The sequence below is a fragment of the Phyllobates terribilis genome, unplaced genomic scaffold (genome assembly GCF_046119375.1).
Source record: "Phyllobates terribilis strain yellow unplaced genomic scaffold, ASM4611937v1 Scaffold_7__3_contigs__length_470593459, whole genome shotgun sequence".
Taxonomy (NCBI): Eukaryota; Metazoa; Chordata; class Amphibia; order Anura; family Dendrobatidae; genus Phyllobates; species Phyllobates terribilis.
Window position 1 is genome coordinate 304,071,707 of NW_027362767.1, and position 27,405 is coordinate 304,099,111.

Here is a 27,405-nt window from a genome sequence, read left to right on the forward strand (position 1 = left end):
TTTATCAATCACATTAAGTGTTGAACCACAATCCACAAATACCTGAAATTCAATCAAATTTTCCTGCAAAGTAGTACTCCCTGAAAGAAATACTCCTGTAGAGCGTAAACAATCTATACGGGTGTACCTGACCTTTATTTTCTTTACTTAAATGAAGCTCACAATACTTAATCAAATGGCCAGCTTTACCACAATAAAGACACAATCCCTTGGCGAACCTCCGTTCTCTTTCCTGAGAGGTGAGCGACTTCGCCCCAACCTCCATCGGTTCTCCGTCGTCTGAGCAGATTTTCTGGGGACTAGGACCTGGCATTCTGCCTAGATCTCAGCCTCCTATCCACATGAACAGCTAATTGCATGGCATCCTGCAGAGTCTCAGGTGAGGGGAATGCAGTTAGCAAATGCTTAACCTTTTCACTCAGACCAGCAAGAAATAGACATTTCAGAGCAGGATGATTCCATTTGACTTCAGTAGCCCACCTTCTGAAGTGTGTGCAATAAATTTCAACATCACCTGAACCCTGATTCAAACGCCTGAGTTCTGCCTCAGCAGATGAGATTCGATCAGGATCATCATATAATAGACTCATAGCATAAAAAAAATCTTCTACAGACCTTAAGCATGGATCATTAGGTTGGAGAGAAAAGGCCCACCCCTGTGGTTCATTGCGCAAAAGTGACATAATAAAACCAATGCGCTGTGATTCATTCCCTGAGGACCTTGGTCTCAAACAAAAATATAACAAACAAGCATTTTTAAAGGAAAAAAAAATCTTGCTGTTTACCATAGAAAAACTTCAGGCAGTCCTACCTTGGGTTCCACAAAATGCACTCCAGAACAGCTACTCACGTGTTGCTGGAGCTCGGCCACCTCCAGAGACAATCCCTGCAAGCGTTGAGCCAAAACTTGGATGGAAGCCATACTGATCCCCGAATTTCTTTCCTTTAGTTTTTTTGGGCTGGACTTACTGTTATAATCTGCAACAAGTACTAAGGAAAGAAAGGGGAAAACTATCCTTACAGTAAGACTAAACTGAATCCCTACGATGTAGTGGGCTGCCTGTTCTTTGCGAACAGACCCGCCTTAGTCCTCGGCTAGTCTGAACGAAGACCTAAAGCATAAAGGGGAGGGGTCCCTAAAAGAACTAAGGACTGGAACAAAAGTGGGTCTCCTCCTAAACAGAGAAGTTGTTGCAGAACACAAAAAGATAAACTGACAAAAAGGTACTAGAGATCCCAGAAGGACCAAACGAACTGACAGAGAAAGGCACAGAAGCACCTGGCTAGCAAAACAGTCAAACAACACTGAAGTCCAGCACAGCCAAAAGAGCAGAGCTTGAATATAAAGGCAGATGGTCACGTGACCGAAAAACACAAGATGGAAGAAACAAACAGGAGGGTTCTAACAATTTAGTGAAAGCCGGGACCCAGTTGGATTTTGGGACGGAACACGTCCTTTCGACCCCGAGAATTGCCGGCCCTGGGTCAATCATGGTTGACCCCACATTCTACAGCTCTTGCACCTCCTCCTCCTCCTCTTCAGCATCCATCTCCGAAATGAACACATCAGTTGCAAGCTGGAAGCACTGCAACACAGCCTCGGCCAAGCGGCAACAGGCTGGGCTGAAGCTAATATGTTTAGGTGACAAACCACACGACGCTGAAGAGTTGTGGACAGCTCTGAAAGAGCAGGAAGATCTGTGGCTGACACCGCTGGCCCTACAGCCAGGCATGGTTGTGTGTGACAATGGCCGGAACCTGGTGGTGGCTCTGAGGCGAGGCGAGCTCACACACGTACCATGCCTGGCCCATGTGCTTAACCTCGTGGTTCAGCAATTTTTCAAAACCTACCCGAATATGCTGGATATGCTTTTCAAAGTACGCCACCTGTGTGCCCATTTTAGAAAATCAGCTACAGCTTCCGCTGCCCTTGCAGTGCTACAGCAGCGTTTGCAGCTTCCAGCTTACCGACTGATCTGCAATGTCCCCACGCGTTGGAACTCTACATTTCAGATGTTGGGAAGGATATGTGAGCAGAAGAGGGAAGTTCTTGACTACCAGAATCAACAAGGCCTTCGGTATTCAAGTCAGACTCCACACATAAAACCTCTGAAGTCGACATGGATGTCAGACATCTGTACCATCCTCCAAAATTTTGAGGACTACACAAAGATGATGATCAGAGATGACAACATAATTAGTGTCACCATCCCGCTTCTCTGTCTTCTGAAACACTCTCTGCTCACAATTAAAGAGGATGCATTGCAGGCGGAGCACGATGAGATGGAGCAAGGAACCATACAGGGTGATTTCACACAGCCCAGCCTCATCTCATCCCAATGTGATTGGGTGACAATGAGGAAGAGGAGGAGGAGGAAGAACAGGAGCTATATGCGCTATATGTGGTACTACCTGCACAGCTGTCATACCGTCTGTTCAGCGTGGATGGCCTGAGGACAGGGAGGAGGAGGAAGAGGAGGAGGATGAGCAGGAGAGCATGGTCAGTCGTCCTCTGGGTGAGGACACGGAATTCTTGCCTCTTTGCAGTCTTGCACACGTGGGTGAGTTCATGTTATGCTGCCTTTCCCGTGACCCTCGCATTCTCCAAATTTTGGGTGACAGTCATTACTGGTTGGTGAAACTTCTAGACTCACACTACAAGGAGAACTTTCTATCTTTTTTCCCGCGTAGGACAGGCCTAATAAAATGGTGCAGTACAAGAAGGCCCTTTGTTACGGATCCAGGTAGTGGAACCTCTGTGCTGCGGTGCAAGGAGGGACCAGAGGGGCATAACTAGGTATCAACTCGGACTGACCAAGGTCGCACAGCGGCTCAATCGACTCCGTGAACCAGGGAAGGACCTAGCAGAGGGACCAGGTGCTACTCTGGACCAGTCCTTGTATGAGAGCAGGTGACTCCCACGGGTCAGAAGGCAGGGACTGACCGGTACAGCAGATGAGCAAGGCAGGCAGGCTGACTGGTGATCTTGGTAGACGGACTGGCAGACACCATGAGTAACTGGCAGGAGCCTCCAGGTAGGCTGGCTGGTAGGCACGGCAGGTAACTGGTACATTCACCGGGTAGGCAGGCAAGCCTGGCCCATAGACAGACTTTCGGGTTTGGACCATAGGCAGACCGTCGGGCTGGAGTGTGTACTTGGCTTGGTGGAGACAGGTAGTCAGGCTGGCGGACTGGACTGGTAGTCAGGCTGGCGGACTAGACTGGTAGTCAGGCTGGTGGACTGGACTGATAGTCAGGCTGGCGGACTGGACTGATAGGCTGGCGGACTGGACTGGTAGTCAGACTAGCAGCGGGACCTGAGGGCTGAAGCAGAGTTAGAACACAGAACTACAACCTTGCACGGGCACCTCCATTTTGGAGGAGGTGCCTTTTATATGAGAGGTCCTCCAGACATTGGCCGGGGACTCCTTTAGGACGGCGTGTGCAGCCCCTTTAAGAGGGAAGGAGCGCGTGTGCATCCTAAGCACAGTGCTCGGGAAGCTGCGCGCGCCGGTAGCAGCAGTAGCTGGAGGGCCGGAAGACGCCGGGCCAGGAGCACGGCGGTATGGGGTACGGCATCTCTGCCTATCAGGGGGCAGAGACGCCGATGCTACAGTACCCCCCCTTTACGTCCCCTCTTTTTTAGGCCTGAACATTTTTTTTATGAAGAAGCGCGGCGTGGATGTTCTTCCTGGGCTCCCAAGTCCTCTCCTCTGGGCCGAACCCCTTCCAATCCACAAGAAAAAAGGTTTTTTCTCTTACCCTTTTGGTGGCCAGAATGTTCTCTACCTCATAGACGTCCTCAGCGGAGACCGGATCTGGGGAGGTACTTGGATCGTCGGAAAAAGAATAAAGAACAACCGGTTTGAGGAGAGATATGTGGAAGGAGTTGGGAATCCGTAAGGTGGCCGGGAGTTTTAACTTGTAGGCCAGTGTATTGATTTGCTTGAGGACTTCAAATGGACCGATGAACCGTGGCCCCAACTTATAGGAGGGTATTTTGAGACAAACATGTTTGAAGGAGAGCCAGACCCTGTCTCCCGGATGGAATTGAGGAGGATCCAGACGTCTCTCATCGGCATGTCTCTTCATCCGCTCAGAGAAATGAAGAAGTGCGGTTTTAGTGTCCTCCCAAACCGCAGCAAATTCGCTGAGCAGAGACTCCGCGGCAGGATTGTCCACAGAAGTCGAGACGGGAAATGGAATGGATGTTGACCGTAGACCACAAAGAACGGGGATTTGGAAGAATACTCGCTCTCATGGTTGTTATAGGAGAACTCGGCCCATGGAAGGAGCTCTACCCAATTGGTATGGTGAGCATTGACGAAGTGCCGGAGGAAGCTGGTAAGGATCTGGTTGATACGTTCCACTTGGCCATTAGACTGAGGATGATAAGCAGAGGAGAAATCCAAGGAGACATCCAGCAGCTTACAGGTAGCTCTCCAGAAGCGCGAAGTGAACTGGACCCCTCGATCAGACACAATGTGGAGGGGTAGGCCGTGGAGACGAAAGATGCGATTGATGAAGTCCTTAGCCAGCACAGATGCAGACGAGAGACCAGGCAGAGGGATAAAGTGGGCCATTTTAGAAAAGCGGTCAGCTACCACCCAAATGACAGTACAACCGGCAGAAACAGGAAAATCAGTGATAAAGTCCATAGCAATGTGTTGCCACGGGGCAGCAGGTACGGGAAGAGGCAGGAGATGGCCAGCTGGAAGATGTCTGGGAACCATGTTGCGGGCACAGGATGAACAGGCTGTGGCGAAGTCTGCAACATCCTTGCGCAGGGAAGGCCTCCAGTAATGCCGGGTATTGAGCAGGAAGGTCTTCCTCTGGCCAGCATGGCCGGCTAGTTTAGATGAATGACCCCAGTGAAGAACATTCTTATGATCCGGAACCGCTACAAATGTCTTACCAGGTGGGAGAAGATACAGGTCCAAGGGAGCCACGTTCATCACTTTGGAGGGATCGATGACATGCATAGGCTCCTCCTCTTGATCGAAAGACAGGAAAGATCGGCACAAAGCGTCCGCTTTAACGTTCTTGTCCGCAGGGCGGTAATGTAGGGTAAATTTGAAACCGGGGAAGAACAAAGACCACCGGGCCTGACGCGGATTGAGTCTTTGGGCATTTTGTAGATATGCTAGGTTTTTGTGGTCAGTGTAGATGACCACTGGGTGCAGAGCCCCCTCTAGCAGGTAATGCCACTCTTCCAGCGCCAATTTGATTGCAAGCAGTTCTCGGTCTCCTATGGAGTAGTTGCGCTCGGACGAGGAGAAGAGCTTGGAGAAGAAGCCGCAGGTTACCATTCTCCCGGACGGAGATTTCTGGGTGAGCACCGCTCCGGCTCCATAGGAGGAGGAATCAACCTCCAGGAAGAACTGTTTGTTGCTATCCGGATGGTGCAGAACAGGGGTGGAGGAGAAGGCTTGTTTTAAGGAGAGGAAGGCCTCCTCCGCTTCGGAAGTCCATTCCCTGGGATTTGCTGCCTTACAGGTGAGCATAGAGATGGGAGCATTCCGGGAGGAGAAATACGGGATGAAGAGGGGGTAAAAATTAGCTAAGCCCAGGAAGTGCTGAATTGCCTTCAACCCCTCTGGTTGGGGCCACTTTAAGATGGCAGAAACCTTCACGGGGTCCATCCACAGACCAGTCTTAGAAATAATATAGCCCAGGAATGGAAGAGAAGTCTGCTCGAAGAGGCATTTCTCAAATTTTGCGTATAGGTGATTATTCCTGAGCCTAAACAGAACCTGACAAACATTCCTCCGGTGTGTGGGCAGATCCGGAGAGAAGACCAAGATGTCGTCCAGGTATACCACTACGCACGAATATAAGAGGTCACGGAAGATGTCGTTAACCAGCTCTTGGAAGACGGCTGGAGCATTACAGAGACCAAAGGGCATCACACGGTATTCATACTGGCCGTCCAGGGTATTGAATGCCGTCTTCCACTCTTTAGGATGGCGGATCCTGACCAAGTTGTACGCCCCTCGAAGATCGAGCTTGGTGAAGATCTTCATGACTTTAAGGCAGTCGAACAGCTCAGAGATGAGCAGCAGGGGGTACTTATTTTTGATGGTAATCAGGTTAAGTCCCCTATAGTCAATACAGGGACGCAGTGAACCATCTTTCTTCTTTACGAAGAAGAATCTTGCTCCAGCTGGGGAGGTAGATTTCTGGATGAATCCCCTAGCAAGATTCTCTTCTATGTACTCAGACATGGCCTGAGTCTCGGCCAGCGACAAGGGGTAGATACGCCCACAGGGTGGAGAGGCACCAAGTACCAGGTCGATGGAGCAATCATACGGCCTATGAGGTGGTAGAGTGTCTGCCTCCTTCTTGTCGAAAATGTCTGCATAGGACCAGTAAGGTGCCGGTAGACCAGGTAGATTGGCCGGAGTAGACGGGGAATGAGCTGGACGAACCGGAACCAGGCAGGACTCATGGCATTCCTGACCCCAACGGAGTTTCTCACCAGATTGCCAATTCAGGACGGGTTCATGTCTCTGTAACCAGGGTAGACCAAGCAGGAGGGAGTAAGAGAGACTGGACAGCACGTGGAAGGAGATCTTCTCCAAGTGCAGCATTCCCACCTGAAGAGTTACCGGCTCTATGACGAGCAGGATGTTCACCGGATGAAGCCTCCCACAGAGGCGACCGCCAACGGTTCAGCCAGACTTATAGTAGGAATCTGGTATCGCTCCACTACCGCCTGTGAGATGAGATTCCCGGCGGCTCTGGAGTCCAGGTGGGCTGTCTCAAAGAAGTGGGTCTTGCCACTGGAAATACAAACAGATAGAGTCAATGATGGAGAGGTTTTACTCTTGTCTAGGACGACCTCTCCAAGCGGTCCTAGACATTGGAGTTTTCCGACTTTACAGGGCAGGAACGAATCAGATTCTCCCTACTGCCGCAGTAGAAGCAACTCCCTACAGCACGGCGTGTCTCCAGGCGAGACTTGACCACCTTGGTTTGGTCAACTTGCATGGGCTCAGGCGAGGGTGCCCGGGGAATAGCTGGTTGTAGAACCGGCTTTTGGAAAGTCGGTGCAAGACATGGAACTCTTCTGTCCCAGGTTGTCTCCTTGACACGTTCCAGAAAACGGATGTCAATCTGGGTAGCCAATGACACCAGGTCATCCAGGATAGAAGGAATATCATTTTATTATTATTTATCATTATAGCGCTATTTATTCCATGGCGCTTTACATGTGATAGGGATATACATAGCAAAACATTTACATAATCTTTACAAAACGAGTCAGCGACTGGTACAGGAGGAGCGAGGACCCTACCCGCGAGGGCTCACATTCTACAAGGGATGGGTGAGGATATAGTAGATGGGGGTTGAGGAGGTCATGCAGTAATGTGGTGGAACGGTGGTTACTGCAGGTTGTAGGCTTGTTGGAAGAGGTAGGTCTTCAGGTTTCTTTTGAAGGCTTCCATGGTAGGTGAGAGTCTGATGTGTTGGGGTACAGAAATCCAGAGTAGGGGGGATGCACGGGAGAAATCTTGCATGCAATTGTGGGAAGAGGAGATAAGAGGGGAGTAGAGAAGGAGATCTTGTGAGGATCGGAGGTTGCGTGCAGGTAAGTACTGGGAGACTAGGTCACAGATGTATGGAGGAGACAGGTTGTGGATTGCTTTGTATGCCATGGTTATGGTTTTGAACTGGAGTCTATGAGCAATGGGGAGCCAGTGAAGGGATTGACAGAGAAGGGAGGCAAGGGAATAGCGGGGCGACAGGTGGATTAGTCGAGCAGCAGAGTTTAGGATAGATTGGAGGGGCGCAAGAGTGTTGGAAGGGAGGCCACAGAGCAGGAGGTCCTGACCAGCTAGTTCATCCTTAATTTGTCCGGAAAGACTCTCCCAGAAGACGGACACCAGGGGCTCGCCATTCCAGGCAAGTTCCAATGCAAGGGTCCGGAAACATATGGCATACTGGCCAACGGTGAGGCTCTCCTGACAGAGACAGAGAAGTGAGGAGCCAGTAGAGGACTTTCGTCCTGGTTCATCGAAGACCTCGGAAGGCAGGAAGGAAAGTCAGTAGATCAGACACCAGGGGTCCCCTTTTTCCCACAGGGGGTTCAGCTATGCCAGTGCCTCTCCGGTGAGATGAGACATGATGAATGCCACCTTGGCCCGGTCGGTGGTGAACTGGTGTGCCAGAAGCGCAAAGTGCAGGGTGCACTGCTTTATGAAGCCCCGAGCTAAGGCGGGATCACCAGCAAAACGTGGAGGTGCAGAGAGCCGAAGTCCATAGCCGGACGCCGTAGCGCCACTGGGTTGAGGTGCCGCAGGAGCGGGTGCCGCTCAGCTAGAGGTGGGCACAGACGGGGTGGACAGTGTGTCCAGGCGTGAGTTAACAGTCTGTAGGAAAGACAGGATAGTCTCTTGTTGGGATCTCTGACGTGAAACCTCCTGGTATAAGTCAGAGACCGAGGGGGCTTGGGAGCCACAGGGTTCCATGGCCCGTGCAAACTGTTACGGATCCGAGTGGTGGAACCTCTGTTCTGCGGTGCAAGGAGGGGCCATAGGGGAGTGATTAAGTATCAACTGGGCCCGACTAAGGTCGCACGGCAGCTCAATCGACTCCGTGAACAAGGGAGCAACTGAGCAGAGGGACCAGGTGCCACTCTGGGGCCAACCTTGTATGAGAGAGGGTGACTCCCACGGGTTAGATGGCAGGAGCTGACCGGTACAGTGGACGAGCGCAGCAGGCAGACTGACGGGTGGCTGGCAAGTGCTTCCAGATAAGCAGGCTAGCTGGCATGACAGGTAACAGGCTGGCGCCTCCAGGCAGGCTGGCAGCCAGGACAGGTTACAGGCAGGCACCTCCAGGTAGGCAGGCTGGCAGGCAGGACAGGTTACAGGCAGGCGCCTCCAGGTAGGCAGGCTGGTTAAGCCCATAGACAGACTGGCGGAAAGGACTGGTAGTCAGATTGTCGGGCGGGACTGGAATTCAGACTGGCGGACTGGACTGGTAATCAGACTGAAAGCGGGACCTGAGGGCTGAAGCAAAGTTAGCACACAAACCAATAACCTTGCACAGGCACCTCCATTTTGGAGGAGGTGACTTTTATATGGCTGGGGACTCCTTAGGACGGTGCGCACGGCCCCCTTAAGAGGGGGGGGCGCGTGCGCCCTAAGCACAGCTTCCGGGAAGCTGCGTGTGCCAGCAGCAGTAGTAGGAGAGCCAGAAGACGCCGGGTGGGGAGCGCGGCAGTAAGGGGGACGGCGTCTTTGCCTGGCAGGGGGCAGAGACGCCGATGCTACCTACAATGGCTATGCACTACCTTCAATTCCAGTTGGTTATGCAGTCCACATGAAAGAACCCTATGACAACATGAAACAGCTGTTGACGTGCCTGAATTATGACCAACATTTCTGGCCCCTCTGTGGTGACTTAAAGGTGGTTGCCCTCTTACTTTGTCTCCAGGCTGGATACCAAAAGAATATCACTACAATTAGAGATTGGCCCCTCCGACATTCACTTCAGCCAGGGAGTAAAAATGTCCTGCATATAGCACTTGTTGACCCACATAAGATTTTGCTACCACCATTGCATATCAAGTTGGGCATAATGAAAAGCTTTGTAAAGGCAATGGATAAAAATGCAAAAGCATTCAAGTATCTTTTTGATACATTTCCAAGGTTAAGGGAAGCAAATATAAAGGAAAGAGTCTTTATTGGACCTTAGATTCATAAGCTCCTTCAAGATGAGGAGCTTCTCTGTTTGTTGAAGGGAAAAGAAAAGGCTGCATAGATAGCATTTGCATTAGTGGTAACTCATTTTTAGGAAACTCCAGAGCAGATAACTATTAAGAGTTTGAGGAAAATCTCTTCAAAACATATAAGGATCTTGGCTGTAACATGACCTTAAAGATTAATTTCTTACATTTGCATCTTGCAGTGAGCGACGAGCACAGTGAGAGATTTCACCAAGATATTGTGGCTAAGGAGAAAACTATCAAGGAAAATAGAATCCATCAATGTTTGCAGATTACTGTTGGACAATATTAAGAGATGATCTGATGCAGGAGTACAAGAGGCAAGAAAAACAGTTGTCACTGAATGAGGAACTAATTTTGTTGTGCAATTTCTGTAATTTTTTATAGTTCACAATAGCGTTTAGACATGTCTTAGTTATTAATAATAATCTTTATTTATATATCGCCAACATATTTCGTAGCGCTTTACAATTCAGAGGTTCATATACAACAGTCATAAGTAACATAGTTAAAAATAATACAATAATTAAAGCAAAAATAATGACGACCCTGTTCGTAAGAGCTTGCAATCTACAATGAGGTGGAGGTTACACAAAGTACAGGTACATATTTACAATGATGATCCAGCCATCTTGAGGAAATGGGGATAGATAAAGGCAGTATGAACTAGTCACCAGCGAATATTTGTAATGCTTTTGGATGTGGTAGAGTTTGATGTAGAATTATGTTCAGAGAAATTGTGAATGGGCTGCCCTAAACAGTTGTGTCTTTAAGGAGCACCTAAAACTGGGTAAGGTGGGGTTAGTCCTAATTTCTTGGGGTAGGATATTCCAGAAAATTGGGAAACTGATAAATCCAGCATCAAGACATCCTTCTTATAAATCTGTCTTTATTAAAAGAGTCCCATAAAATGACTAAAGCCGAGAGACTGAAACGCATCTGTCTGGCATTTTAACTGGAATGTGATTTTTTATGGAATGCATTTAATAAAGACAAGTTTTTAAGAAGGGTGTCTGGACACTTGATTTATCTGTTTCCCTGCTTACCCCATGATGCACCTTCATGTTTCCGGGGACTCCTCCAAGTGTGAGCTGACCTTTTCACACAGTTTTATTCCAGAAAATTGGTGCAACTCGAGTGAAGTCTTGGAGCCGGGAGAGGGATGTACCAATTAGTGCAGATGTTAGTCGAAAGTTGCTTGCAGAGCATAGAGAATAGGTAGGCCGATAAACAGAAATGAGGGCGGAGATGTGGAGGGGTGCCTCATTGTGGAGAACTTTGTGGGTGAGAACAAACAATTTAAATTATATCCTATAATGTATGGGCAGCCGGTACAATGACGGGCACAAAGTGGAAGCGTACAAGTAAAAATTAGCAAGAGAGATGACCCTACTGCTGCATTAAGGATGGACTGGAGAGGGGAAAGTCGAGTGAGGGGGAGACTAATTAATAGAGAATTACAGTAGTCAAGGCGGGTGGGGATGAGGGTGAGGGTTTTTGTTGTTTCAATGGTGAGAAAGGGGAAGATTCTAGAGATGTTCTTCAGGTGCAAGTGACAAGAGCAGGCAAGAGATTGTATATGGGAGGTGAAGGAAAGATTGTTGTCAAACACAACATCCAAACAGTGAGCCTGCTGCCTAGGCGTTATTGTGGCGCCACACATGGAGAGGGAGATGTCAGATTTAGGCAAATAAAAGGCGAGAGCAGAAGAAGTTCAGTTTTGGAAAGGTTGAGTTTCAGATAGACAGAAATTTATAAAGAGTTATTTTAATTGCAGCTAAATTTCTTCTAAATAAATATCAGAAAACTGGCATAACAAAATAGTCTGCATCTTTAGATTTGCAAAAATAATGTTTCAAAGTACTGAAACTTTTATGTATTAATTACGGTATATGTAGCAGGAAAAGGAAAACTCTTTGATATAATAGAAACAAGAGTCAACTAAAAATTTTCATTGTCAGATTTGAATTCAGGAGAACAAAATCATTATGAAATGGCTCATTTCATAACTGAACCACCTGACAACTTTTGAAAATATGTAGAACAGTGAAATAGCAGTGAAAAGTTTTCTGTGCTACAGCAAACAAATTGATAACAGCAGATCTGAGCTAGAAAGTAGAACACACATTGTACTGTATAATGATGTTTAGCCACAGACTGGTGAAAGTGCCTTTGCTGGCTCCTGTTTACTGTTGAAAGCATTTATAGTGTGTATGTAAGCATCAGTACTGCAGCACAGTACACTTTAAAAAAAAATACACATATTGATTATTCATGTGTGCGTACCTACCCATATTATTAAAGTAATGCATAACATATCAGACACATAGAGCACCAAAAAACTATTCCAAGTTTACTGTTGCTCACTCGGCCTCACAGAAAAAAATATAAAAATTTATCAAAATTCTTATAAAACACTGTTGCAAAAATGGTAAATATATTTTTGTGGACTCAAGGCCTACAATTACTGAGACTGCTGTTAAAAGCAATCACACATTTACACTGCACTGCAATTTTCTTGCACACAAAAATGGTGTACCAAAATAAATTTCTCTCTGTCTCAGTTTAAAACGTATTGACCTAGAGAAACATTTTACTGTATAAACCAACAGTTTTTTAAAGCTCTCTTGTAATAAAAAAAGGTTTACAAAATATGAACATAATCTGAATTATTTGAAAACTTAAAATTGTGTCTGTACAATTTGAATGTAGTTAGATTTATGTTACACTATTGCAATGTAAATTCATACGTTTATCATTTCCATTATTTTCTATTTTATACTTATAATATTAAAAAAAAAAAATACTGGGTTATGTCATATAATTACTTTATACCCATATGAAAAAAATATCGAATAACACTTGTGTGAGTTATACACTCATGTGTGCGAGCCCTTATGGTGGCATTTAAATATGAGCCAAATGATTTTTAATGAAATTTAATTTTTTATTGAGTTTTTTAAAATTTGCTATACTTGGCAAATTTAAAAAAATTTCTATTCAATTTGCACAATCACCAAAAATGCTCACTGCTATTTTACACAATGCAGAAAATTGCATCAACCGGGAAGGCTCATTTGAACCTGGACGCAATCTGGTAGGCTTCCAAATAATGTCTTGCAGCTATCACAAAACATAGTAAAGCATAGCCATTACATTGCCTGTATAAAAGTTGAGGCAAGATATGCAATGTAACAACCATTTTGGGGTGAATCTGTTTAGAGAGATGATGTCACAGTTTAGCAATAGAAATAGGGACAAAAATTTTTAATAAATTGTGCAGATTGTTTGTGACAAAACAGCAGTGAAGATTGATTACCATCCATATACTTATAGCCATATACAGTACAGACCAAATGTTTGGACACACCAGGCTGTGTAAGGGCTATTTGACCAAGAAGGAGAGTGATGGGGTGCTATGCCAGATGACCTGGCCTTCACAGTCACCAGACCTGAACGCAATTGAGATGGTTTGGGGTGAGCTGGACCGCAGAGTGAAGGTAAAAGGGCCAACAAGTGCTAAGCATCTCTGGGAACTCCTTCAAGATAGCTGGAAGACCATTTCTGGTGACTACCTCTTGAAGCTCATCAAGAGAATGCCAAGCAGTCATCAAAGCAAAAGGTGGCTACTTTGAAGAACCTAGAATATAAGACATATTTTCAGTTGTTTCACACTTTTTTGTAAAGTATATAATTCCACATGTGTTAATTCATAGTTTTGATGCCTTCAGTGTGAATGTACAATTTTAAAAGTCATGAAAATACAGAAAAATCTTTAAATGAGAAGGTGTGTTCAAACTTTTGGTCTGTACTGCATGTTGAGTTCACTTTGACATTACTGAGAGTGTATTTGCATTAAAGAGTTTGTAAGAGGTTGAATACAGTCCTAGGATACCTCTGAATATTATGCACTTTTTTTTTCAAAACAATTGGAATATATGTGATTTGCAGCAAATTTAATTGTTCTGAAAAATTTGCCAAAGCTAGCGAATTTGAATTTTAAAAGATTCAATGAACTCTAGTGGCAATATCTGACTGACACAATACCCTGGTTATAGGAATAACTGAGTGTCTGTCAGTTAGTGCCATTGCTAATGCTAATCAGGAAAAAAAACCTCAAAACACACTTAATTAAAATAAATACTCCCCTACACACCATTGTTATCCCTCTTATTAAATAATCTTCCAACATCAATCTCAGATAAAGTTTATAAAAAAAAAATATTCTGCAAATAAAAAAATGCTTCTCTTTGACGCGATGTCTGTCTCCTCTTCTCGCAGGGAACTGCTGTTGTTCTATAATATAAACTATATTTTGTTAACTTTTGTTCCCTTTTAATGTATTCATTATTTTATTTGGGAGCCCATTAATTTTATACTAGAGATGAGCATATCAGGCAAAATTCTAATCGTCAGTTTGCACATTTTACCAGAGAAATTTGATTAACAGAGAAGTTGTTCTCCGCAAATTGAACGCCCCTTATTATGCTCTGGAGTCTCTCAAAACTTTAGAACACAATTAAATTTATATGTAAAAAATATGCTTACACTTATCTTACTCTTCGGCCCCTCCAATACTCACCGCCACCCATCTGGTACTTATTGCATCTTCTGATGCCCCGACACTTGCATTGGAAGTCCTGGGCCTCTCACATATAGCCAGGACTTCCAGCTTTCATGAGGCTTGGCAGAGTTCTGCGCAAGAGCCACGTTGTCATGATGTTAAAACATGTTACTTGATCCTCTGAGCACATGCGCAGAACCCTCCTGGGCCTCAAGAAAGCCAGAAGTCCCAGGTCCATGTGAATGGCTCAGGAATTCCAGGGCAAGTGGCAGAGGATCAGAAGATGTGGCAAGGATTGGACAGGTGGTGATGAGTATTGGAAGGACTAGAGAAAGAAGCAGTAAGGTGAGCATAAGGTTTTTTAACATTTTAATGACCTTTTAGGTTCAGAAAATGGCAGGCAAATTGAAAAAAAAAGTTGATATTTCGGAAAATGCGTATTTTTGAAAAAATTGTGTAGAATTCAATTCCACAAAAAATTTATTTGTTCATCTCTACTTTATACCATTATTTTGCATATGAAAAGAGATAGAAAGGCACCAGTCACACTAAGCAGCTTTCAATTGTCAAGCACTAATCTCTGCACTCTGCATATGAAAGAGTGTTAGCCTGGAAACCACATAGACAGGGCACTAACCGTGTGCATGGGAGCCAGGTGGAGCAAATTCCATATATAGTGAAACCTGAGCCATAAAAGCTATAGAAATGGAACAGATAATGCACTCACCAACAGTGTTACTTGATAATAGTCCTGTTTATTTGGGATTACACATGCGGAGGGGTGGTGCAGGTTCTGGGGTGCGGGGGGTAAGAGGACAATGGCTGTTTTGCGTGAGAACTGCACTTCAACGGGTCCACTACCAGGACTATTGACAAGCAACACTGTTGGTGAGTGCATTATCTGTTCCATTTTTATAGCTTTTATGGCTCAAATACCATCATTTTGCCTTAATTTTTACAAAATCTGCAGCTTCAGTGTTTTATATGTAAATTAGAAAAACTGAAATGATACAATGACTAAGACAACATTTACAATGTTAAGTGGGGCAAAAAACGCAGACTGGGTGAGCGCTACACTGGTGTATCTTGGTAGAGCATAACTACAGTTAACATGGCTCCAAGCACAAAAATGAATATACATAATCAAAAGATAAAGTTATCACAAACTGTATTGAGTATACAGGTAACAAAATTAGTAGACAAAAGAAAATGTAAGATCCCCTTACGACAACTATGTAATAGTATAATATTGTATGACTAAAATAAAGAACCATAGAAAATGAATGAAAGTGTCACAGGGATGCCTTGACAGAGTGGGGCCAGAAGTTCACGGCGTCTGGTTACATGTACATCTGCACTGGTTAGAACTGTCTCACCTTCCCATTAGTAGTTCAAGTTTTCCTTGCTCTGTTCTTGAAAGGGTTACACAGTCCTGTTTGTCTACTGGAGCTCTTCGTCCTGAGTTGGCTTAGCTCTTCTGACTTCATCACTTCCCTCTGGTTTAAAATAACCTCTTCTAAGCTTTAGTCATTGCCAGTGATAACTTGTAACTACCTGGTTTGGAGTTGGAGGAGTGAGTTGAGAAAGGAGCAGGATTTTGGAGATATCTGTGTGTAGTTGCTCTGTATGTGCATCTCCCATTCTCTATTCCCATTTGGTTTGCCTCACCCTCTCCTTCCCTATCTCCCATTTAATTGTTTGAGAGTGTTTTTGTATGATTGTGGTTTTCCTTTATCCCTGTCCGTTTCCCCTCTGTGTCTTTATGTTAGAGCAGGACTAGCATTCCTGCTATCCTACTCACTAGTAGGGTGCTACTTAGGGTAAGACAGTGATAGGAACATGATCGCCCCAGGGGGTGAAATAACCCATCTATGAATGCTAGGAAACTCAGGCTGGTGCAGGGCAAGTATCATGGGTGCCCCCTTTTACCTTTCCCTAATGGCAGTGCTTCCTCCCCCTTCTGTCTCTCCATGCACCATCTTGCTTTGGATAGAAGTGTGACAGATTGTTTTCTAAGACCTCTATGTTTTAGTTGGGTCAGTTATTTTTTATATCATCCATGGTAAGAGTATAATGGTTTCTGTTCCAATTAAAGCCATTTATTCTCCCACAATGTATGAGTGCTGATGATTCTGCATGTGGTGGCTACACAGTTGTGCTCAAATGTTTACATACCCCGGCAGAATTTTTGCTTTCTTGGCCTTGTTTCAGAGAATATGAACGATAACAAAAAACTTTTTCTCCACTCATGGTTATTGGTTGGGTGAAGCAATTTATTGTCAACCTACTGTGTTTTCTCTTTTTAAATCTTAATGACAACCAAAAACATGCAAATAACCCCGATCAAAAGTTCAAATACCCTGGTGATTTTGGCCTGATAACATGCTCAGAATTTGACATAAATGGGTTTGAATGGCTACTAAAGGTAACATCCTCACCTGTGACCTGTTTGCTTTTAATCAGTGTGTGTGTGCATAAAAGCTGAGTGAGTTTCTGGGATCCAGAGAGACTCATGCATCTTTCATCCAATCACTAACGTTTCTGGATTGTAAGTCATGGGGAAAGCAAAAGAATTGTCAACGGATCTACATGAAAAGGTAGTTGAACTGTATAACACAGGAAAGGGATGCAAAAAGATATCCAAGGAATTGATAATGCCAGTCAGCAGTATTCAAACTGTGATTGACAAATGGAAAATCAGAGGCTCTGTAAAAAACAAACATCGGTCAGGTAGACTAACAAAAATTTTGGCCACAACTGCCAGGAAAATTGTTTGGAATGCAAAGAAAAACTCAGCAATAACATCAGCTGAAATTCAGGACTCTCTAAAATCTAGCGGTGTGGCTGTTTAAAGATGCACAATAAGGAGGCACTTGAAGAAAAATGGGCTGCATGGTCGAGTCGCCAGAAGAAAGCCATTACTGCGCAAATGCCACAAAGTATCTCTCCTACAATACGCCAAACAGCACAGAGACATAATTTGGAGTGATGAAACCAAAATTGAACTTTTTGGCCACAACGATAAACGTTACATTTGGAGAGAGGTCAATAAGGCCTATGATGAAAGGAAAACCATTCCTACTGTAAAGCACGGAGGTGGATCGCTGATGTTTTGGGGATGTGTGAGCTACACAGCCACAAGAAACTTGGTAAAAGTTGAAGGAAAGATGAATGCAACACGTTGTCAGCAAATACTGGAGGCACATTTGCACTCATCAGCCCGGAAGCTGTGCATGGGACGTACTTGGATGTTCCAACATGACAGCGATCCAAAACACAAGGCCAAGTCAACCTGTCATTGGCTACATCAGAAAAAAAGTGAAGGTTCTGGAGTGGCAATCTCAGTCTCCTGACCTCAATATCATTGAACCACTGTGGGGAGATCTCAAGTGCGCAGTTCATGCTAGACAGCTCAGGAATTTAAAGGAACTGAAGGTTTTTTGCCAAGAAGAATGGGCAGCTTTACCATCTGAGAAAATAAAGACTTCAAGCTGTCATTGATGTTAGAGGGGGCAATACACGGTATTAAGAACTGGGGTATGTGAACTTTTGATCATTGTCATATGGATGTGACGCGCCCCTGGGCCTGTGTCGCGCTGCGCTGCGCATGCGGGAGCTTACCCGGAGCCGGATCTGTGGAGGGTTGTAGTCTCGTGGCGGTGACCCGGTCCGTGCCCAGGGAGTCAAACTAGACGGCAGTCCATTAGTAGTAAATGGTTGATGACTACGCCACCCGTTGAGTGCAGCCAGGGGGCTGCTGCTGCAGGGCAGACCGCTGAGGCCGATGGTGGGATTGTGCAGCGTGATAGTATAACCCCCAACGGGAGGGGTATGGCCTCAGGGCAGCCGACGTGGATGATGGGGGTAGCAGGAACCACTCAGAGACGGTACGGTGTAGTTCAGGGTCTTTACTGGTAACAACAAAAGACCCTCCCGGAGTACTTGCTAGCGGATGGGGCCTGGTCAGTCCTTGAGCAGATGGGATCTCCCCTGGCCAGGCGTAGTTGTAGGCCTCCCAAACTGACTGTACTCTTCTGGCTACCTTGCTAGGAGCTGATGTAAGTAGCCCACGTCCCTGAGTGTACCGTGTGGTGCTCACCCGTATGGCCGGTGACTCGGGGCCTTCTAATGGCTTCCGCTCCACGATGGCGGTGCTGGTCCCACGCGTGTGACCGTGCCTTCGGGCTTCTGGGCCAGAGGACCTGAAATCCCCTGCCTGACGGATTCTGCTGCTGGGCAGGAATTAGTCCCCACAGCCTCGGACTCCGGGTCCGGTAAAAAGTCTTCTTAGTCAGGGCGAACTCTGCAGCTGCCAGCCCCTGACTCCTTGTAACTGCTGTTTCTTCCTATGCTGTCTCTACTTCTTCTCTTCTTCTACTCACTCACCCTGCCTCAGCCCCAGGTTTATATAGGGGAAGTTCTTCCCCTCCCAAGACTGGGCAGGAGGTGTGGCATGCACAGGATCCCTGACTAAAGGACCTCCCACCTGCTCTCAGACATAACATTACGTTACTGTGGCAACCAGACCCCTGGGGTGTCACATTCCCCCCTAGTAAAATTTAGTACTCCGGGACTAAACACATTTAGAAAACATAACAAGGCAAAACATTAATAATACAATAAGAAAACACATAAAGATGGTTACGGCGTGTCCGCAACCGGGTGCAGTCTCTGAAGAAAGCAAGGTGTCCATTTCACCAACACAGGGAGACGTAACCAGGTAGGGGTCTGTTCTACCCCGAGTCCTTGACAGTCTTTAGTCCATCCTGGGTTACGCTCCAACTATATACAAGGATTCCCGGTAAATCCACCAAGGATTCCTAAAAACAACTAGAAATACAAAATTACACACAAGCAACTATAGACAGGTAAACATTATAAAATAGCTTAAACATTTAGATCCTCCAACGTGCGGGTAACTGGCCTCTAGTGGCCCTAGTGGACCTACGGAGCTGACTGTCTGGCCTTGAACTACAGGGTGTAGGAGCTGTCAAGGGTAAACTGGGCAGCTGTCTACCGGCTCTTTGTCTCACTAGGGGTACGGCAGGCTCACTATAAGCAGAGGGTTGATTCTCCTGTTCTACTTGTGTGGAGTCTTCTGCCTCCTGGACCGGCTGTTCTTCCAGCTCTACCCGTTGCTCCGTAGGTTCTTGGGATGATGGTTGGAGGAAGGTGAGTACGGGTACCACAACTGCACCATTGACTTGAGTCCAAGACCGAGGGAAGTCCCCGAGCACGGTACTAACCATATCTTCCCTTTCTCCCACGGGTCGATGGTCTTCTTGTTCCTCTTCAGGGTTCCTCAGTTGTTCGGGACACTTCTTCAGGTGGTCCCGGGATACAATGGCTGTGGTTTCCCCTCCGTCTTTACTGATGGTACAGACCTTCGGGTTCTCGTGGCTTGAGGGCAGTACGGTGTACGGGTCCTTCTCCCACTGGTCATCCAACTTGTGGAGCCGTCTTTTCCTCTTCAAGACCTGCTCTCCGGGTACCAGGGGAACAGCGGGAGCATACTGGTTGTAAGTCTTCTCTTGTCTTTCCCTAGCCTGACAGAGACTTCGCTCCACGCTCTCCTGTACTCTCCGGTACTGCTGCTGCCTCTCTGTGTCCCAGTCTGTTTCTGGTGAAGTGTCCTCAGGTGTCAGGACTCCCATTTCCAGGTCAACAGGTAACTTACCAGGTCTCGCCCTCATTAGGTAAGCCGGGGTACAGTTGGTGGAACCTACCGGGATGTGGTTGTATAGGTCCACCAGATCGGGCAACTTCTCAGGCCACAGACTGCGTTCTTCCAGGGGCAATGTTTTTAGAAGATCCATTACCACCTGGTTCATTTTTTCACAAAGTCCATTAGTTTGCGGATGGTAGGGTGTCGTCCTTATCTTCCGGCAGCCATACAGATTGCAGAATTCCTGGAAGACCTCCGCTTCAAAGGCAGGTCCCTGGTCCGTCAGCACTTGGTCCGGGTACCCGTGTGGACGGCAGAAGTGCTGCTGGAAGGCCCTAGCTGCTGTTTGAGCCGTTAAGTCCTTGACGGGGACGACAACCAAGAACCGGGAGTAATGATCCACGATGGTTAACGCGTAGACGTAGCCACTTCTGCTTGGGGTCAGTTTTACATGATCCAAGGCTACCAGTTCCAACGGTTGCCGGGTGACGATGGACTGCAGGGGAGTCTTCTGGCTGGCCCGGTCCTTCCTTCTCAGATTGCACGGGCCACAGTCTCTGCACCACTTCTCGATGGTTCCCCTCATGCCTACCCAGTGGAACCGCTCGCGCAGCAGGAACTCCAGCTTTTTCCACCCGAAGTGTCCAGCTCCGTCGTGGTATGCCTCCATCACCATGGCTGCGTCTCTTCGGGGCACCACTACTTGCCAGAGTAGTTCATGCGTCCGGGAGTTGACCATTCTGCGGCACAACTTCCCCTTGTAAAGGAATAGTCGACTCTTCTCCGCCCATAGTTGTTTGGCTTCCTCCGGAGCGTCTGGTTCAAGGCGAGCCTCCGGCCGAGTCAGCATCTCCTTCACCAGTCGGACGGCAGGGTCGCTGTCTTGCGTTTCCGCCCAGTTGTAGTGGGGTAAGGGGTTCAACATAGCAGCCTGCTTACTCCTTACCCGGTGGGAATACTGAATAGTCCCATGACGGTGGAACGCAGGGAGTTCAACTTCTTCCAGTCCCTCCGGATCTTCTCCTCCGTCCGGCAGGTTGGGCATCCTGGACAGGGCGTCCGCGTTGGTATTGGAGCGTCCTGCCCGGTATTTAATTGTGAACTCGTAGTTGGACAGACGGGCCATCCACCTCTGCTCCAGGGCACCGAGTCTTGCCGTGTCCAGGTGTGTCAGCGGGTTGTTATCCGTGTACACGGTGAACCGGGAAGAAGCGAGGTAATGCTTAAAGCGCTCAGTGATTGCCCATACTACGGCCAGGAACTCTAACTTAAATGAGCTGTAATTCTCGGGGTTCCTTTCGGTGGGTCGCAGTTTTCGGCTGGCGTAGGCGATTACTCGTTCCTTCCCCTGCTGGATCTGGGACAGTACGGCTCCTAGCCCGATGTTACTGGCGTCGGTGTAGAGGATAAAGGGCTGGCTATAATCCGGGTACGCCAGGATTTCGTCCCCCGTGAGGGCCATCTTCAGCTGGCGGAAGGACTCTTCTTCCAGCTCTTCCCATTTGAAGGGCGGCTTCTGGTTCTTGGCCTTCCGGGACTGGCCTATCAGGAGGTCCTGCATAGGTGCTGCCTTTTTGGTGAAACCGGGAATAAACCTTCGGTAGTAGCCTACCAACCCGAGGAACTGCCGCACTTCTTTTACGCTGGAGGGGCTTGGCCATTCCTTAATTGCGGTGATTTTATCAGGGTCGGGAGCCACTCCGTCAGCGCTCACTACGTGTCCCAGGTACTGCACCTTTGGTTTCAGGAGGTGACACTTGGAGGGTTTCACCTTTAGGCCGTAACTCGCCAGAGCCTCGAACACTTCCGCCAGGTGTTTCAGGTGGTCCTCATATGTCTTGGAATATACGATGACATCGTCCAGGTACAACAGGACCGTCTCGAAGTTTCTGTGGCCCAGACAACACTCCATTAGGCGTTGGAAGGTTCCTGGTGCGTTGCAGAGTCCGAACGGCATGCAGGTGAACTCGCTAAGTCCCATCGGGGTGGTGAATGCGGTCTTCTCCCGGTCCGCCTCTGCTACAGGAACCTGCCAGTACCCGCTAGTGAGATCCAAGGTAGAGAAGAAGTTAGCAGATCTTAAAGCAGCCAATGACTCCTCTATCCTTGGTAAGGGGTACGCATCCTTGTGTGTGATACGGTTGATTTTCCGGTAATCTACACACATCCTCATGGTGTTGTCTTTCTTTTTGACTAAAACTAATGGGGCTGCCCAGGGGCTACAACTATCCCGGATTACCCCAGCCTCCTTCATGTCTCTAAGCATCCCCTTGGCGTGTTGGTAATGTGCAGGGGGTACGGGTCGATACCTCTCTTTTATGGGAGGATGATCTCCCGTGGGGATGCGATGTTCTACCCCCTTGACTCGCCCGAAGTCTAACGGGTGTTTACTAAACACTCTCTCATACTCTTGAACCACCCGATAGACTCCTTGTTTCTGATGTGAGGGAGTGGAGTCAGTACCCAGATGTAGTTGCTGACACCAGTCCTCCATGTCTTTCTTAGAGCCGTTACCTTCCTCCGGGTGAGATGGAGGCAAGGGTTCCACAGATTGTATAGAATTTTGGTTAGTGATATATAATTTGGCTAGCGTGGCATACCGGGGCAGGTACACTTCCCTCTCCCCGATATTTATTATGCGAACGGGCACCCTCCCATGGCGTACATTGACGACCCCCCGTGCTGTCAAAATGGTGGGCCTACTGTCTGAGTAAACTGGTTCTACCATTGCCTGGTAATCTCTACCTCTCAGACCAATAGCTGCCCGGCATCAAATCATCATTTCACTTTTTGGGGGCATGGCAATAGGAAAAGGGTCACACATTCTTACGCTACCAATCTCACCGCCGGAGAGTTCCACTTGTTGCCGTTGCATCAGTGCCCGGATCTCTTTCTGGAGCACCCGCTGCTCGCCGGAGCTGGCATTCTTGGCAACCTGCTGTAAAAGGAAAATCACCTCTGCAAGACAATTTTCAATTACATTAGTTCCTAGAGTTATTTTTGGGTGACTCTCATGTTTATCAATATCTACAATGATCAGTCCCTGTGCGGCCAGTTCGACTCTACCAATTTTGATGGTCACCTCTTTAAATCCGATCTGTGGCACGGGCTGACCATTGCTGGCGATGATACTCAAGTCGTCGTCGGGGTAGCGGGTAATATCCGAGTCATTCCAGTACTGCTTGAAGAGCACGTACGGGATGGTGGTGACCTGTGACCCGGTGTCCAGTAGGGCACTCATGGGAATGCCATCCAGTACCACAGGCAAGACTGGACGTCCTCCCACATATCTGTCGCGCCAGTTCGATGGGCCTGGTGATCTTTTTACTGGGGGTTGGCCCTCTACCCCAGGTTGTGCCCGTTTAAAGAACAGTACCTTGCCATATGTCCGGGTTGATTGCAGCGGCGGCAGATGGGTCGTCCGTCCTCACTGTATCGGTCACTGGGTCTTCCTCTGGCCGGTGGGGTCCTCCTTGGTCGACGCCACGGGATGTCCTCCGGTCCGGATGCCAGCTGGATCTTCCCTGGGGTGGAAACCTGTAAAGACTGCACAGTTCGGGTTAGCGCAGCAACGCTCTTAGCTAGCTCTTGGACCTGATGGTGTAGGTCTGGAGCCGGGTCATTGTACAAAGCCTGCGCATCAGCTCCCACAGGCCCTGCTGACAAGGGCGCCGCCTCCTGGTAGTAAGTGGTAGTGGGGCGTCTGTGGGTCACAACGCCACCTGGTGCCGGTTCTCAGAGCACCCGGATGGCTCTGTCCTTGAACTGTGCAAAGTCCAGATGGGGATCCTGTAAGGCCATTGCCCGCAACTGGGTTCGGTGGGCATTGCAATATAAACCCTCTATAAATTGTTCAGTCAACAGCCTGTCCTCGTTTCCCACCCCATCAGGGTCGGTCTGCTTTATGGCCCTCAGGGCCTCTTGTAGGTTTAGTGCATAGTCCCTTATACTCTCATGCGCTCGCTGCTTGCACCCGTAGAATCTAAGCTTAATCTCGGCTGAGGTGCGGGTATCAAAGGTGTCCTTCAGCCGGGTTAGTATCCCTGCGACAGTCTTCCTCCCAGGTGGCCAGGATTTTACTTCCCTTTTGGCTGCCCCTGTTAGTTGGGCCACCAGGATGCTCACTTTTTGCTCTTCTGTGAGGGGGTACACCTGGAAGAGGCTATCCAGCTTTTCTCTAAAGTCATGCAGGGTATGTGACTCCCCTGAGTACTGGGGTAGCCAAGCTGCTCCCGGGATATAGGGCATGGTGAAGGGCATAACTGCAGCAGCGGTAGCGCTGGCGGGGGTTGAGGCAGTGAAGCTCTCCTCCGTATCCGACATCTTCCTCCCCCCTAGTGGACCGTGGCCTACCTTGCGATGATCCTCTTCCGTAGGCCGCGGCTCCGCAGTGGATCGTCAGGGTTGAGGACCTTCCGTCGCGCTCCTGTGACGTCGGCGTCTGCTGGGCTCCTTCCAGGACCTTACGCAACGTCCGGACGTGAGGCGGGGCTTCAGTTCTCGCGCGCTTTCGGAGTCCACGCCCCTCTTCTTCCCGCGCGGCGTCCTCAAGATGGCGTCCAATGGCGGGAAAACTCCACGGATGGCGGGAAGAAGGTCGAAGATGGCGCCGGATGGCGGGAAAACTTCGCGGATGGCGGGAAGAAGGTAGAAGATGGCGCCGGATGGCGGGAAACCTCCACGGATAGCGGGAATCTTCACCACTGGTAAGTTTGAACAGTCTTTGCTTTTCAGGCACGCAGTACCCGGTGGTTGCGGACACGAGATCCTGCTGACTACGCCAAAGTTGACGCGCCCCTGGGCCTGTGTCGCGCTGCGCTGCGCATGCGGGAGCTTACCCGGAGCCGGATCTGTGGAGGGTTGTAGTCTCGTGGCGGTGACCCGGTCCGTGCCCAGGGAGTCAAACTAGACGGCAGTCCATTAGTAGTAAATGGTTGATGACTACGCCACCCGTTGAGTGCAGCCAGGGGGCTGCTGCTGCAGGGCAGACCGCTGAGGCCGATGGTGGGATTGTGCAGCGTGATAGTATAACCCCCAACGGGAGGGGTATGGCCTCAGGGCAGCCGACGTGGATGATGGGGGTAGCAGGAACCACTCAGAGACGGTACGGTGTAGTTCAGGGTCTTTACTGGTAACAACAAAAGACCCTCCCGGAGTACTTGCTAGCGGATGGGGCCTGGTCAGTCCTTGAGCAGATGGGATCTCCCCTGGCCAGGCGTAGTTGTAGGCCTCCCAAACTGACTGTACTCTTCTGGCTACCTTGCTAGGAGCTGATGTAAGTAGCCCACGTCCCTGAGTGTACCGTGTGGTGCTCACCCGTATGGCCGGTGACTCGGGGCCTTCTAATGGCTTCCGCTCCACGATGGCGGTGCTGGTCCCACGCGTGTGACCGTGCCTTCGGGCTTCTGGGCCAGAGGACCTGAAATCCCCTGCCTGACGGATTCTGCTGCTGGGCAGGAATTAGTCCCCACAGCCTCGGACTCCGGGTCCGGTAAAAAGTCTTCTTAGTCAGGGCGAACTCTGCAGCTGCCAGCCCCTGACTCCTTGTAACTGCTGTTTCTTCCTATGCTGTCTCTACTTCTTCTCTTCTTCTACTCACTCACCCTGCCTCAGCCCCAGGTTTATATAGGGGAAGTTCTTCCCCTCCCAAGACTGGGCAGGAGGTGTGGCATGCACAGGATCCCTGACTAAAGGACCTCCCACCTGCTCTCAGACATAACATTACGTTACTGTGGCAACCAGACCCCTGGGGTGTCACAGATGTTTTTGGTTGTCATTAAGATTTTAAAAGAGAAAACACAGTAGTTTGTCAATAAATGGCTTCACCGAACCAATAACCATGAGTGGAGAAAAGGGTTTTTTGTTATCATTCATATTCTCTGAAACAATGCCAAGAAGCAAAAATTCTGTCGGGTATGTAAACTGTTGAGCACAACTGTATGTGTTCCATAATTATCTAACTGTATTTAAAGAAAGCAGAAGTCACTTTAGATACTTTAGGAAATAGCTGAATTTCTAACTGAACATAGGCACAGCTTAGTTTATAAGATTTTAATTACACTTAGCAAAAATACATTTCATAACTGATCACCTTATGATATTGTGATCTGTACTGCCATCAAGAGACATGTGAAGAGAGAAAAAAAAGGTAATAAAAGTTGTTCAATGCATTAAATGTACCAAAAGCAAGCCATAATGCAGATACTGTATATTAAAAAACAAAATCTTGCAGACCTCCTTGTGTTTAAGGGAAAACTTTAGTCTCGCCATGATGTTCTTTCTAGTAAGCAAAGGTTTCTTCATGGCACACCTTAGAGGACACGTCTTCTTGACATAGGGATGGTATTGCCATGTTGTCAATGTAGTCAAATATTTCCTAGAATAACATAGAAATAACACAATGCAAGCATCAATTTTCAGTAACCATTTTATAAAAGGTAAAGTTGTTTATGCTGTGTAAATAACCTTACCCCAGTCCTCTGCAGTCCAATCATTGTACTTCTTGCAAAGTTATATTCTCTGATGAAGCCCCCTAGAGACTGATTGAGACACCTGGAAGAATGATTCTACAGAAAAGAACAGGTGAATTCTACTAAGTGTCCTGTTTCATGCCAACAGTAAAGCATCCTGAGACCATTCATGTTTTTAGTGGCTTTTCATCCATGAAGTGAGCTCACTCACAATTTTTCCTAAGACCACCCTAATGAATGAAAGAATGGTATCTAAACATTCTCCAAGAGCAACTTCTCACAATGCTCTAAGAGTAGTGTTGACCAAGCACTAAAATGCTCGGGTGCTCGAAGCTCGGGCCGAACTCACCGTGATACTCGGATGCTCGACCCGAGCAACAAGCCCAATGTTAGTCTATGGGAGACCCGAGCATTTTTGCGGCGGCACCCCCGGTAGTCTGTAGAAAGCCTAAAAAGTGCCCAAAATGATAGTGACAGTGCTCAAATGACATGGGGACAGCATGGGGATCGCCCCAGGAAGCATTTCTGACCCCCAGGTCACTGCTGTCAACAATGTGGTCAGAGGTATTAAGCCACTTTTATGGGCTCACAATAAAACGTTCAAAAACTAAACTGAAAGTGCTTTCCTGTGAAATATGTTAAGGAACATCCTTTCCAGGGTAAAGACTTGTGTATAAGGTAAGATAAATAACCAAAAACAAAAATACTCCCCCACACCTTGGGCTATGTTCACAAGTAGCATTTTTTTTGCGTTTTTGCACTTTTGTATTGCTTTCAACCGTGACAAATGCATTCACCGGGAAATGTCATTTTAACATTTTACAACCTTATCTGTGCTGTGTGACACATGCATACAGTGCTGAAAAGACATGGGAACAGCATGGGGAAGACCCCTGGAAGCATCTCTGACACCCAGGTCACTGCCTAAAAGTGTGCCCATCAGAAGTGATTCTTGCCGCATCAGAAGATGCAG